Genomic DNA, 12,252 nt, shown 5'->3' with positions numbered 1-12,252 from the left:
AAAATTACGTTTCAAGCTCTTTGTATAGCATGTGTATAGAGATGTTAAGCGATGCTGTATTTTCCTATTTGAATCTTTCATCACATATGTACTGTATTTAGGTACACCAAAGAAAACAAATCTGTATGCAATATATGTATTGGGATCTTACCAGTCGTGGGAGTACCTCATCGTCACACAGACAGTTCATAGACACTTTCCGTGTGTGGATGAACATTGTTCTATTGAAAAATGGCATCAAAATACTATCATATAAGAGGTAACACATGAGGATGCAGGATGTCCAGGACACATTGTTGTGCTGTTAGTTTCATCAATCACTACCTAACAGTGACCTGGAGTCATAACAAGTGGTTCCAATACCATGATTCCAGGAGTAAGACTGCTGCATCTCTCCAAAACTTCGGAAGAATGGGACTTCTCCCCTGGTCGTCGCCAGGGTCACTGATGATGGTTATCCAGGGTAGTGCCAAACCGTGATGTATCACATGCAATTGATGTCATTCATCAGCAGTCTGTGCTTCCTGGTCAGAGTACCATTCCAAACTCAGCCGTTTGTGTTGTGACGTTAATTGCCGCTTATTCATGGGAAAGCAATTCCGTAGGCCAGCTGTGGCTGACCAATGATGTTGGGTAACAGAGCATTCCAGAGAGTGCATAACTTGTTCTTGAATGATAGGCACAGATGTGAAGGGGTTACGATGTTACAATGTCCTTGGTGCACAATACAGCAATCCTCCATTTTTGTGGTCAGAGTAGGTCAAATGAAAGCTTGAAGAATAATTTACCCGCCCTCCTATTATCATGTTGCCCAACGTCGGGGCATGATTCAGCCAGCCTGTGAAATGAACACTCACAATGCTTTCTCGCACTAGTATGCAGCATCTCCGTGTCCTTCACAGCGATCACTTGCAGCGGGGCAGGTCTTTGTTACTCGCCGTTCATCATACTGTTCGATGGAAAAGTTCCACCTGCCTCAGTATGGCGGCAGATCACCAGCCTGTTTCTTTGCATACGTATGTACTGCGCTGATGAAGTACAAGCAGTGTTGAAGAAAACACCGTCAATACTTATGTCGTAAAGTCCGCATAAACTCTGGTAGCAAGCTATCCTGTAAATTCTTAATACTTTTCGGGCGGAAAGTGGTTGCTTTGTTCTCTCAGTAAAATGTCAAAATTCTGAAACGAGTCTATTATTCCATTTCCGTAAAAAAAATAAAAAAACCTGCCATCAGCCCACATGTAATTAGCGAACATCACTGTCCTCAGTTCACAGTTCATGCTACCCAGTACATACGCAAGACAGCCAGAAATGTACTTAAGTCCAACCTGAAGAATTACACGATTTCAGTCAATACTCTACTACTATATCAGAGTTTCACAGTCAGTCCTTTTCAGTGGATTTCTGTTAAAGAAATTGTTAACCAAATATTCCATATAAGGATATGAAACATGCCACGCAGAATGTTACAAAGGCTGAAAGTTCACATGTGTTTATCTTTCCAACAAAACAGTCCTAGAACTTACAAACTTCACAAAACTGTCCGTAGATGCAAGTGCCTCTACAGCAACACAATATGGACGCGAAAATCCAATAACTTCTTCATTTTACGCATTATGCAGACAGACACGTTCCACGTGACCTGCACGTTCAATAGCTACCCAGTGACTCCTGAATGCTGTTCCTTCCACAGCCTATAACTGCATGGAAGTGCGCGGGAACTGCTAAACTCTGGTTGATCAAAATGACCAGCCAATCAGAACAGTTGTTAAACATCATTCTCGCACCAAAATTGTCCTAAGCCAATCACTATTCCCAGTTGCATTCACGTCATTTCAATATGCAGATATTAATATAATGCTTAACAAAACCAAATAAAAAGGAAAACTAATATTGGAAATAATTAGAAAATGATCTAAACTTTAAACCAATATTCTGGCTGCCTTCCTACAAAAGTAAGTACACTTAGACATACGTCAACAGCAAAGTGGGCTCAAATGTCTTTCCCACGCTATGATTACATAACATATTATATAAAACTGAATTTCTACGTATGTCCCACTTACACACTCTCACTCATTCTCATTCATTCCGCAACAACAAAACAAATAGATATTAATTAAATAATAATCTTTTCTGGATTTTATATTACGAAAATGAAAAGTAGTTAACATTTTTAAAATGAAAATCCAAAATGAATGGACCTGACATTTTGTGAACTCCAGTAATTATTTCAAATGATACTAAAAGACAAACTGTTGTTATTCCTGAGTTTTTTAGTCTAAGTGTCAGTTTGGAGTGTTTTAGGTAATTTCTTCTAACTCTGAAACTATGACAGATAGAAGGCTGAAATTTTTATTCCATATTCTCTTGAATAACAAAAGGCCACGTATTGACTTTGAACAATATTAAATAATATTTAATATAGTTTATTTAGATTCTTAAGGGTTTGAATATTCAGTCGCTCAAAGTGACACAGATACTGCTTCCCACGGCAAGCATAGCGACGGCTGTCTCCTTCACAGCCAAAGGTTCCAATGCTACGGGCTGTTCTGCAAAGTAGCTTACTGCAATAAAGTTATCGCGTATTGACTCACAATGTTACACACTCAATATCTGACATTGTCCACACATCTTATATATATCTTATTAGATACATGCATTTTGATGGTTGTTGTGTCTCACTGATGAGATTTGCAACTCTTAATCATTTACATACTACCAATGGTGTGTACATGTATGAAGTTACATTAACACCTGACCATTTCTTCAGGCTGCTTCACTTTTTTTTTTTTTTTCCTGGCAGCCTGTATTTACTAATACCAGCTGGCTTGTTAAGGAAGTTTTTGTGTTTATACTAATGTAGGCTTATTAAAAGATGCAAATCGGCTCAGGAGGAGCAGATACAGACACGAACAATGATATTACTAGAACACCATAGGCTAAAGTAAAATCTGATGAACAAACATTCCAGCCAAAACCTGTTCATATCACAGGAGTTGCAAGTAAGTAGCCAAAGAGGACCCTGGAGAAAACACAACATCTGTGGGGACCTGATAACTGGTGCAGCATTCGTAGTAAACACAGCTTTGGCTGCATGCTGCTCAGATGACAGGCAGAGGTGTCGCGCAGGACATGTGAAGAGTGACACTTGTGTAACATCCTGTCACTCCAACAATATGGATACACACTCAGAGAGTAGCAGCAATGTTGTTTGTTCAGTATGTACTTGTGCTGTTGGCAGCTGTGAGCCCAGAAAGCGCGCCCGCTGGGTATGGCAATTAGTCTTCCATAGGTAATAAACACTCAGCCTGGCAGGCGGTTTGGCAGTTTGTATCATCATTGAATTCCTCGTTACGCCAATTCTTGAATACAACTGTTACTTCCCTTTCTGGACCGGGAGTTTGAAACTGATTTAATGTTGTTGTGTTAGACATTTTGAGCTTTGCTGATTGGAACTGATTGTGGCTTATGTTGCTTGCAGTTATACCATTAGCTCCCTACAGCGTTTTTGGCCATTTACTTAGTGTCGATTTGGCATTCCACAAGCAGCATTGTTTACAGCAGTGACACGCCTAGTTAGTGTCAGAGTATGACAAAAAATTTTGGCAGCTGTCTTCGTGGTGTGTAAATAGTTGTCAGTAGAGTTGTAAAACTACAGTAGGCTTCCATGAACTACTATAAGTAAGCATAGATTATGATTATTTTCCTGTGCTCATTAAGGCCATACGTGGGTGTGTTGCATACCTCATAATGAAGGATTTATTTATGCATGTGATCACTGTCTTACTAGACTCTAGTTTCAAAGAAAGTAGTCCCTACTGATGAGTTATTGCACCTTAAAAAATGTATAAATTATTCTATTTGTTTCAGTAGTCGCATATCCAAGAACTGTGGTAAGCAAGCTTACAACCATTATAGCATTTGTTCTCATGTTTTTTTTTTCTTTTGATTTTTGTTTGAATTATTTTTGGATGAATGAAGTACCACCCAGATGCCAACACAGCAGTTCTGAAAGTGTTTCATTTTTGCATGTCTTGCAATTATATTCCCACTTCTTCTAGGTCCACATTTGGTTTCATGTACCAAGGTATTCTTGTTTTCAGTTTTGAGTCAAAGATATTGAAGATGCGTTTAATCCATTTTGAATCATGTGGCCATAAAACTGAACTTTGCATTTGTGCATTGTGTCTGTAATTTCTTCTATCTTAGAATTTATTTTATGTTATAATTTCTTAATGTAGATCTTGTTCTTGTAACTTTGACCAAGTATATTGTGTAAAATCATTCTCTCCTTTTCTTTCTAACACCAATAGCAAGGATGCCCATGCAACAGTTTGTAAGGGGAGGAGGGTTGGCCTAGGCCTGGAGGTATTGAATATTTCCAATATTCTGGAAGTAGCTGTAAAAAAGGTAGAGTTATGAACCAGTTAAAAACATACATTGTACTGACTTTTAAATCATTTTCTTGAAAGAAAGACACTTGACTACATTATATTTTTTTCTTTGCTTGAGAGCTGCACCCCCCCTGGCCCCCAGCCATGGGGCCCTTGACCATTAGTAAGCACATCTCAGAGAAAATAAGATAGAGATGTAATGATGAATCTTAGTGTTTATGGAGAAGCAGTTTTTGTTGTAAATGTTTTGTGTCGTTTGGAAAACTACTCCCATTTTTCTGCTCTTGCTTCCAAGACTTATTTATGTAGCACTTTGGGTACATCCATACGTCCAGGTATTTAAATCTGTTCCCATATTTTATTGCTCTGAATCTTGTGTTTAACTAGCTTGTATTTTCCTTGACATCTGATATTACTAATATGTGTGTGTGTTTTTTTTTTTTTTCCAGAAGTTATTTGCTAGACAGCTTGCTCTAGTACTTCTTTCAGTACTTTAATTAGTCTTGTTGCTTTTTCAAAATCTTCTTTTTTTATGACTATATCATCTGCAAAAGCTAAATGGTCTGTTCTCCCACCATTCCTTTTAGTCCCAGTCCTTAAATATTTAAACATGTGAATTTTTAATTACTTGCACCATTATTGTATTATTTTTCTCAGATACAGAGTTGAACAAGAGTGGTGAGAGTCTCTCTCCATGTCAGATTGCTGTTGTTGTTTCAAATGCTTTAGAGAAACACCCAAGGTATTTTGTTTTGGACTTCGTGTTAGTCTGGGTTGCTCTTTATAATCCCTAGTAGTTTTTGAACAACCACTATTTCTGTCAGTATGTCAAGTAATGCATCAGTCGATGGTGTTGTATTCCTTTTTAAAATCTAGGAAGGGAAATAATTTTTGACTTTTTTTTATGGTTGTTTTGAACTGAATAGTGACAAGATCTGCGTTACTTGAAGTATTAAGATGCCATGATAATTATTCATTTCTGTGATATTTCCTGACTTACAAAGAAGGATAAATGAAGACTAACTTCCAGACAACTTGTAGTTCTCTTTTCTCCCATAGGTTTTCTATGGTTTTATGTATCTGTTGGTTCTTCATATGCAGACTTCCATTATTCTGCTAATGTGGAGTCTTCTCCAGCAGTCTTGTCTGTTTCCAATCAGTGGATAGTGTGTTTCACATCACTGCAATCTGAGGGAGGAAACAGCGCATTTTGATCTCGTGTAGCTATTGTGTGGGAAGAAAAGATCAAAACCAGATCAAACTTTGCAGCTACAGGGTTGTCAGCAAATGACTGGGGCTATTGACTGGATACTAAATGTTTTTCTTTATTTTTTTTCTTTTACATTGTGACAGTCACGTGTATGTCTTCTTCTTTATTTGACTGCTTCTTATGAAATTTGTTATTGGAATACTTGTTATGGCATCATTGTCTAAACTTCCATAAGTTTATCTTCCATTAAAAGCTTTTCTCATCTAAGAATTAAGAGCATTTAAAAAAAATAAACAGGAAATGTTGTTATTGTCAAGTTTTTAAGCTAGGAGTAATAGCTGATCACTTAATATCACAAAATCACCATCCAACAACACAGAAACAGATTTAAAAATTCTTTAAACTAGCAATAGCTTGTACCAAAAATTAACACTAAAACAGAATAATTTTATACAAATATCAATAGCCTGTGGGGGAAAAAAATACCAAACAGATACACTTTGCAATAAAAAACTTTTTGCTGCCCCTACTCCCAAATACTAACATCGTCTCTCTCAAGTATCATATCTTCTACATCATTGTAACCCCTCCCTCCCCATTATCGCTCCCTCCCTCCCTCTCTCTCTCTCTCTCTCTCTCTCTCTCTCTCTCTCTCTCTCTCTCTCTCTCTCCGCCCCATCTCCCTCTCTCCCTCCCCCCACATCCCCCCATCGCTCTCCCCCCTCCCATCTCTCTCTCTCCCCCCCATCTCTCTCTCCCCCCCATCTCTCTCTCCCCCCCATTTTCTCTCCCCCCCATTTCTCTCTCCCCCCCATTTCTCTCTCCCCCCCATTTCTCTCTCCCCCCCCCATTTCTCTCCCCCCCATTTCTCTCTCCCCCCCCATCTCTCTCTCTATCTCCCCCCATCTCTCTCTCTATCTCCCCCCCATCTCTCTCTCCCCCCCCATCTCTCTCTCCCCCCCATCTCTCTCTCTCTCTCTCTCTCTCTCTCTCTCTCTCTCTCTCTCTCTCCCCCCCCATCTCTCTCTCTCTCTCTCTCTCTCTCTCTCTCTCTCTCTCTCTCTCCCCCCCCCCCATCTCTCTCTCTCTCTCTCTCTCTCTCTCTCTCTCTCTCTCTCTCTCTCTCCCCCCCCCATCTCTCTCTCTCTCTCTCTCTCTCTCTCTCTCTCTCTCTCTCTCTCTCCCCCTCCCCCCCATCTCTCTCTCTCTCTCTCTCTCTCTCTCTCTCTCTCTCTCTCTCTCCCCCTCCCCCCCATCTCTCTCTCTCTCTCTCCCATCTCTCTCTCTCTCTCTCTCTCACTCTCCCATCTCTCTCTCTCTCTCTCTCTCTCTCTCTCTCTCTCTCTCTCTTCCCACCCCTCCCACCATGCCATTTTCTTCTTCTTCCTTTTTTTTTTACACAAGCTTCATATAGTTCTTTAAATTTTTTGCAAAGTTCTTTTAACTTGAGGAAAGGAATGGTGTGTTCCAATAAATTAATTCTATCTTGTGCAATGAACCGAAAAGTACTGTTTGTGTCAAATCCAAATTTATTCACCAGTTCCATTTGTGCCCCCACCAAACTATGAATGTTTTGTATCACTTGTAACTGGCTTCAGTTCTGAACACACTATTTATTGGTGTCTGTATTTGCGATACAAAGTCAATTGGTGGCCAGACTGACAACTGTGGGGATCCTCATTTGTAATATGTTTCCATTTTGATGAATAACACCGTTGTACTGATATCTACTTGAAATGATTCTGAGTGCTTATTGATATAAAGAGCGACTGGCTTCTTAAAGTCATATTGGATCCAGTATTACAGTTGTCCCCATCTTGAAGCCCGGTGCGGACCCACTGGTGGTGGACAGCTATCGTCCCATTACCCTCACCAACATTTTGTGCAAATTGCTCGAACGTCTGGTGGGGCGGCGTTTGTGTTGGGTCCTTGAGTCGCGCGGTCTCCTTGCTCCATCCCAGGGTGGCTTCCGTCGGGGCCGGTCTGCTGCGGACAATTTGGTGCGGCTGGAATCTGCTATCCATACGGCCTTTGCCCGACGTCAGCATCTCGTTGCTGTATTTTTTGATCTGCGGAAGGCGTATGACACCACATGGAGGCATCACATCCTTGCTACGTTGCATGAGTGGGGTCTTCGTGGTCAGCTCCCGGCTTTTCTTCAAACCTTTTTAATGCGCCGCTCTTTCCGGGTGCAAGTCGGTGCCAGGCTGCAAGTTGCCATTCGCAAGGCAGCATCATGGGCTCTGACTCGTGGTTTTCGATTCTCTGCAGCCAAGACTCGAGTTATGCACTTCTGCAGGCGTCGGACGGTCCACCCTCATCCTGAACTTTACCTCGACGGCCACCTCCTTGAAGTGGTGGACACTAGCCGCTTCTTAGGACTCGTCTTTGATGTCCGGCTCACATGGGTTCCTCATATTACTCAGCTGAAGCAAAAGTGCTGGCGGCACCTCAACGCCCTCCGCTGCTTGAGCCACACGTCTTGGGGTGCAGATCGCTGCACGCTGTTGAGATTGTACAGAGCCCTTGTGCAGTCCAGGCTTGATTATGGGAGCCTGGCCTATGGGTCTGCATCACCCTCAGTGTTGACGTTGTTGGACCCCATTCACCACTGTGGGGTTCGGCTTGCAACTGGCGCTTTTCGTACGAGCCCCGTGGATAGTCTACTGGTGGAGGCTGGGGTTCCCCCACTGCGGATTTGCCGCCATCGACTGCTCGCCGACTATGTTGTCCACGTGCATTGCTCGCCGGGCCATCCCAATCATCACCTGCTTTTCCCTGCCATGGTCCTCCATCTGCCTGAACGGCGACCTCGGTCTGGGCTTTCCATAGCTGTCCGCGTCCAGTCCCTGCTGTCAGAACTGGGGTCATTCCCTCTTCTACCTCCCTTCCGGGTCCGTGCACCTACGCCTCCCTGGTGTTTGCCCCGTCCGTCCATCCGTCTGGACTTGGCACAGGGACCGAAAGACTCGGTTCCGCCTGTGGCCCTCCATCGCCGTTTTCTTGCGCTCCTCGCCTCGTTTTCGGGCTGTGAGACTGTCTACACTGATGGTTCCCTGGTTGATGGTCGCACTGCCTACGCTTTTGCTCATGCTGCCCATGTTGAACAGTGCTCCTTGCCGGCTGGCTGCAGTATTTTTACTGCAGAGCTGGTGGCCATATTGCGCGCTCTTGAGCATATGTGTTCCTGCTCAGGTACGTCCATCGTCATCTGCAGTGACTCCCTGAGCAGCCTCCAGGCCATCGACCGCTGCTGTACTTCTTCTCCTGTGGTAACCTCCACTCAGGAGTCTGTTTCCGCCACTACCCGCTCTGGTCGTTCGGTGGTCTTTGTTTGGACGCCAGGTCACGTTGGCATCCCGGGGAATGAACGTGTCGACATGCTGGCCAAAGGGGCGATCGACGCCCCGGCTATGGAGATCGGCCTCCCGGCTTGTGATCTGCAGTTGGTGTTGCGCCGTAAGGTGCTTGGGATGTGGAATGATGAGTGGCGTGGCCTGACATCCCCGAATAAACTGCGGGCTGTTAAGGAGACGACCGACGTGTGGCGGTCCTCCCTGCGGGCTTCTCTCAGGGACTCTGTCGTCCTGTGTCGGCTCCGCATCGGCCACACCTACCTGACGCACGGCCATCTTTTGCGTCAGGAGGATCCCCCCTGTGTCGGTGTGGGTCCCGGCTGACGGTCGCCCACATTTTGTTGGAGTGTCCCCGACTGCGCACCCTCGGGCAGTCTTTTAATCTCCCGGGCACTTTGCATTTGGTTTTATGCGACGATGCCTCCATGGCTGATGACGTTTTAAATTTTATCCGTGGTAGTCCTTTTTATGGTTCCATTTAGGGAGGTGCTGCACCTTTCCCTTTCTGTGTCTCTTGTCCTCGAGTCTCTCATATTTGGTTGAAGATTTTTGTGTGTTGTCGGATGGTTGACTCTTTCCCTTTGTTTTTGTTCTCGTGGTCAGTCAACTGGTCTCCGGCCATCATCTTTTCTTCTGTTTCTTTCTGTCTGGTGTTCATCTGTACTCTTCTTGTCTGTAGTGTTCGTTGCCGCATTTGTGTTCTTTTAGTGCCTGGGGGGGAGTATCCTTCCCCTTGGGGTTTTACCTGCTCCGCAAATTTACGTCTCGCCTGTTTTTGGAATGGGGGACTGATGACCTTAGCTGTTTAGCCCCCCTTAAACATCCCAACAACAACAACAACAACAACAGTGTGTTTACTTCTAGTGCAACAGCTACCTCACTCATTGGGATTGCATTGTCGTTTTGTTACAGACACTCACTAAGTGAGTCAATAGGCTGCATTAAGTAAGTGGCGGTGTTTTCATGTGCATCTAGTAAACTGCTGTGGACAGGAACACAGACTGTGCAGAGTTGTTTATGATTCTCACTGCTTGGGTGTGGAGTCTGCACTTGATTTTGTAGTGACCATGCCACATTCCATGGCGGCTGAGCTAATGGCACATCTTGTGCCAACTACCATTGACCTATGTAAATCAACAAGGGCATTTGCAGCTGTGTCGGACACATTTGGCGTGGAATGTCATTGAGTGAAATAGAATTCTCTTCAGTGACAAGACCTGCTTCAAATTGAGCCCTGATCATTGAACAGGTGTTTGGAGATCCCCAGACAGTGGTGGGATACCAACCTGACTCATCCTTCATACGGCTAACAACCAGGTGTGATGGTCTGCGGTGGTGCCATTTCATTTGACAGTAGAGCCTCTTTGGTGGTCATTCGTGACACTCTCACAGCACAGCTCTTTGTCGACAATATTTTACACCCTGTTTTGTTGCCCTTCATGTCAAGTAATCCTGGGCATTTTCTTAGATAATGCCCACCTGCACGCAGTGAGAGTTTCTCCTGTGTGTCTTCATGCTTGCCAAACCCTATCGTGGCCAGCAAAATTGCCAGATCTCTCGCAGATGAGAATGTTTGGAGTATTATAGGGAAGGCCCTCCAGCCAGCCTGTGATTTTGATGGTCTAATGCACCAGTTGGACAGAATTTGGCATACTGTCCCTCAGGAAGTCGTCCAACAATTCTATCAATCAATGCCAAGCTGAATAACTGCTTGCATAAGGGCTAGAGGTGGACCAAACTGTTATTGACTTGCTCAGCTTGTAAAGTTGTCTCTCTTGAATAATTTATCCAATTTTTCTGAAATTTTGATATTTTTTATTTATTTATTTTTTGAGTGTACAATTGGAAATTGACTGATTAAACAGCGGTGTTTTGAATATAGTAGCACAAGAATACTCTTAGTTTGAAAATAAAGACAAAATACGGAGGAAATTGCATGCCACATCTTTGCGTTTTCACAGGTTTATATGTGTACACTCCAATAAGAGTTGTAAACAAGAGGTACCAAGTAGACACACAAGATGACAGACTAATTAAATTCTTCCAAAGCTCCACAGTTGTTCAGGTAACAATTACATATTAGAAAGTGTTACTGAGTCTCAGAATTTACAAAGTACATTAAATTTCCCTTTAACTGTCTGCATCTTTCCACCCTATATTTCACAAATACATCTCAAACTCCCCAGTTTTTTAATCATTTATTAGTCTTGTAGTTTAGATATAACCTTGATGTGTCTACAAAAGATTATCAATATGAGTACTGCTGCTTTCCATAACTTCTGTTGCAAACTGGATGAGGGAGAGTGGGATTATGTCAAATGACAAAGGACTTATGGCAGTAGATTAAGCATCCCCTAAAAATTCAAATTAAAATGCCCACCTCATCATGTTTAAGAGTTAAAAATTTTAACAATACATCTAGTTGTTTTACAAATAATTAAAAAAAAAGCCTTGGTATATCGTGACTACTGCTATGGGCTTCTGAAAAATTTCTACTTCTACTCACTGCAAAATCTAAGTGTGTCAGTGTTTTATATTTTGTATTTCTTCTTAATGTAGATAGCAATTCTGTTTACAACTTCACTTTCCAGACTACTTCATGCTCCTTGTGTAACTATTAATTTTAATGTAAAGTCCATATTTCATATGGGGCTAGCAAAACATAATGAAGTACACAACAGTGTTTAAGTCTTAGACAAATGAATCACAGTCAGGCAACCATACTGGATGAATGATTTGCATGTGACCCACCATATGGGTGGTAGCACATTACAAAAAAATTCAGTTTGAATGATAAAAAAATAAATTAATTACAGGTAAAAAAGAGACTAAGAACATTTGCATCATCATTATTTTGTGACGTTTTTCCCAGTTAAACAGTGATGCCACTTAAATTCAAGAACTAATGTGCTCATTTAATGTGAAAATTAGCTGAACTTAAATTTTGACACCCATCTACATTTAGTCTGTGGTGAACTGCTATTATTGGGAATACACAGCCAATTCAAAACTATATATTCTGTCTTTACCATACTTGATCCGAGGAAATATTAGAATAGACAACAATAAATATCATTTAGCATAGCTTTGGTTAACATTGGCTTTGTGCACTGGTGGACAAAACAACAATACCATGATAGTTAAGTTAGAGTAAATACCTCACCCGTGAGAGTGTGTGTGCGTGTGTGTGTGTGTGTGTGTGTGTGTGTGTGTGTGTGTGTGTAGGGGTTTTGTGTGTGGGTGTGGGGGGGGGGGAATTAATTTTTTTCCTCATATAAAGAACAGTTAT

At 42.4% G+C, this 12,252-nt stretch overlaps 1 protein-coding gene across 1 annotated transcript in view; it reads left to right on the top strand.

Moving 5' to 3' along the window:
- Positions 1–12,252, top strand: part of LOC126203737 (tryptophan--tRNA ligase, mitochondrial) — a 63,834-nt gene that overhangs the window by 33,952 nt on the left and 17,630 nt on the right. The window lies entirely within an intron of this gene.

The sequence above is a fragment of the Schistocerca nitens genome, chromosome 9 (assembly GCF_023898315.1).
Source record: "Schistocerca nitens isolate TAMUIC-IGC-003100 chromosome 9, iqSchNite1.1, whole genome shotgun sequence".
Taxonomy (NCBI): Eukaryota; Metazoa; Arthropoda; class Insecta; order Orthoptera; family Acrididae; genus Schistocerca; species Schistocerca nitens.
This window is presented reverse-complemented; position numbering and strand designations above follow the sequence as displayed.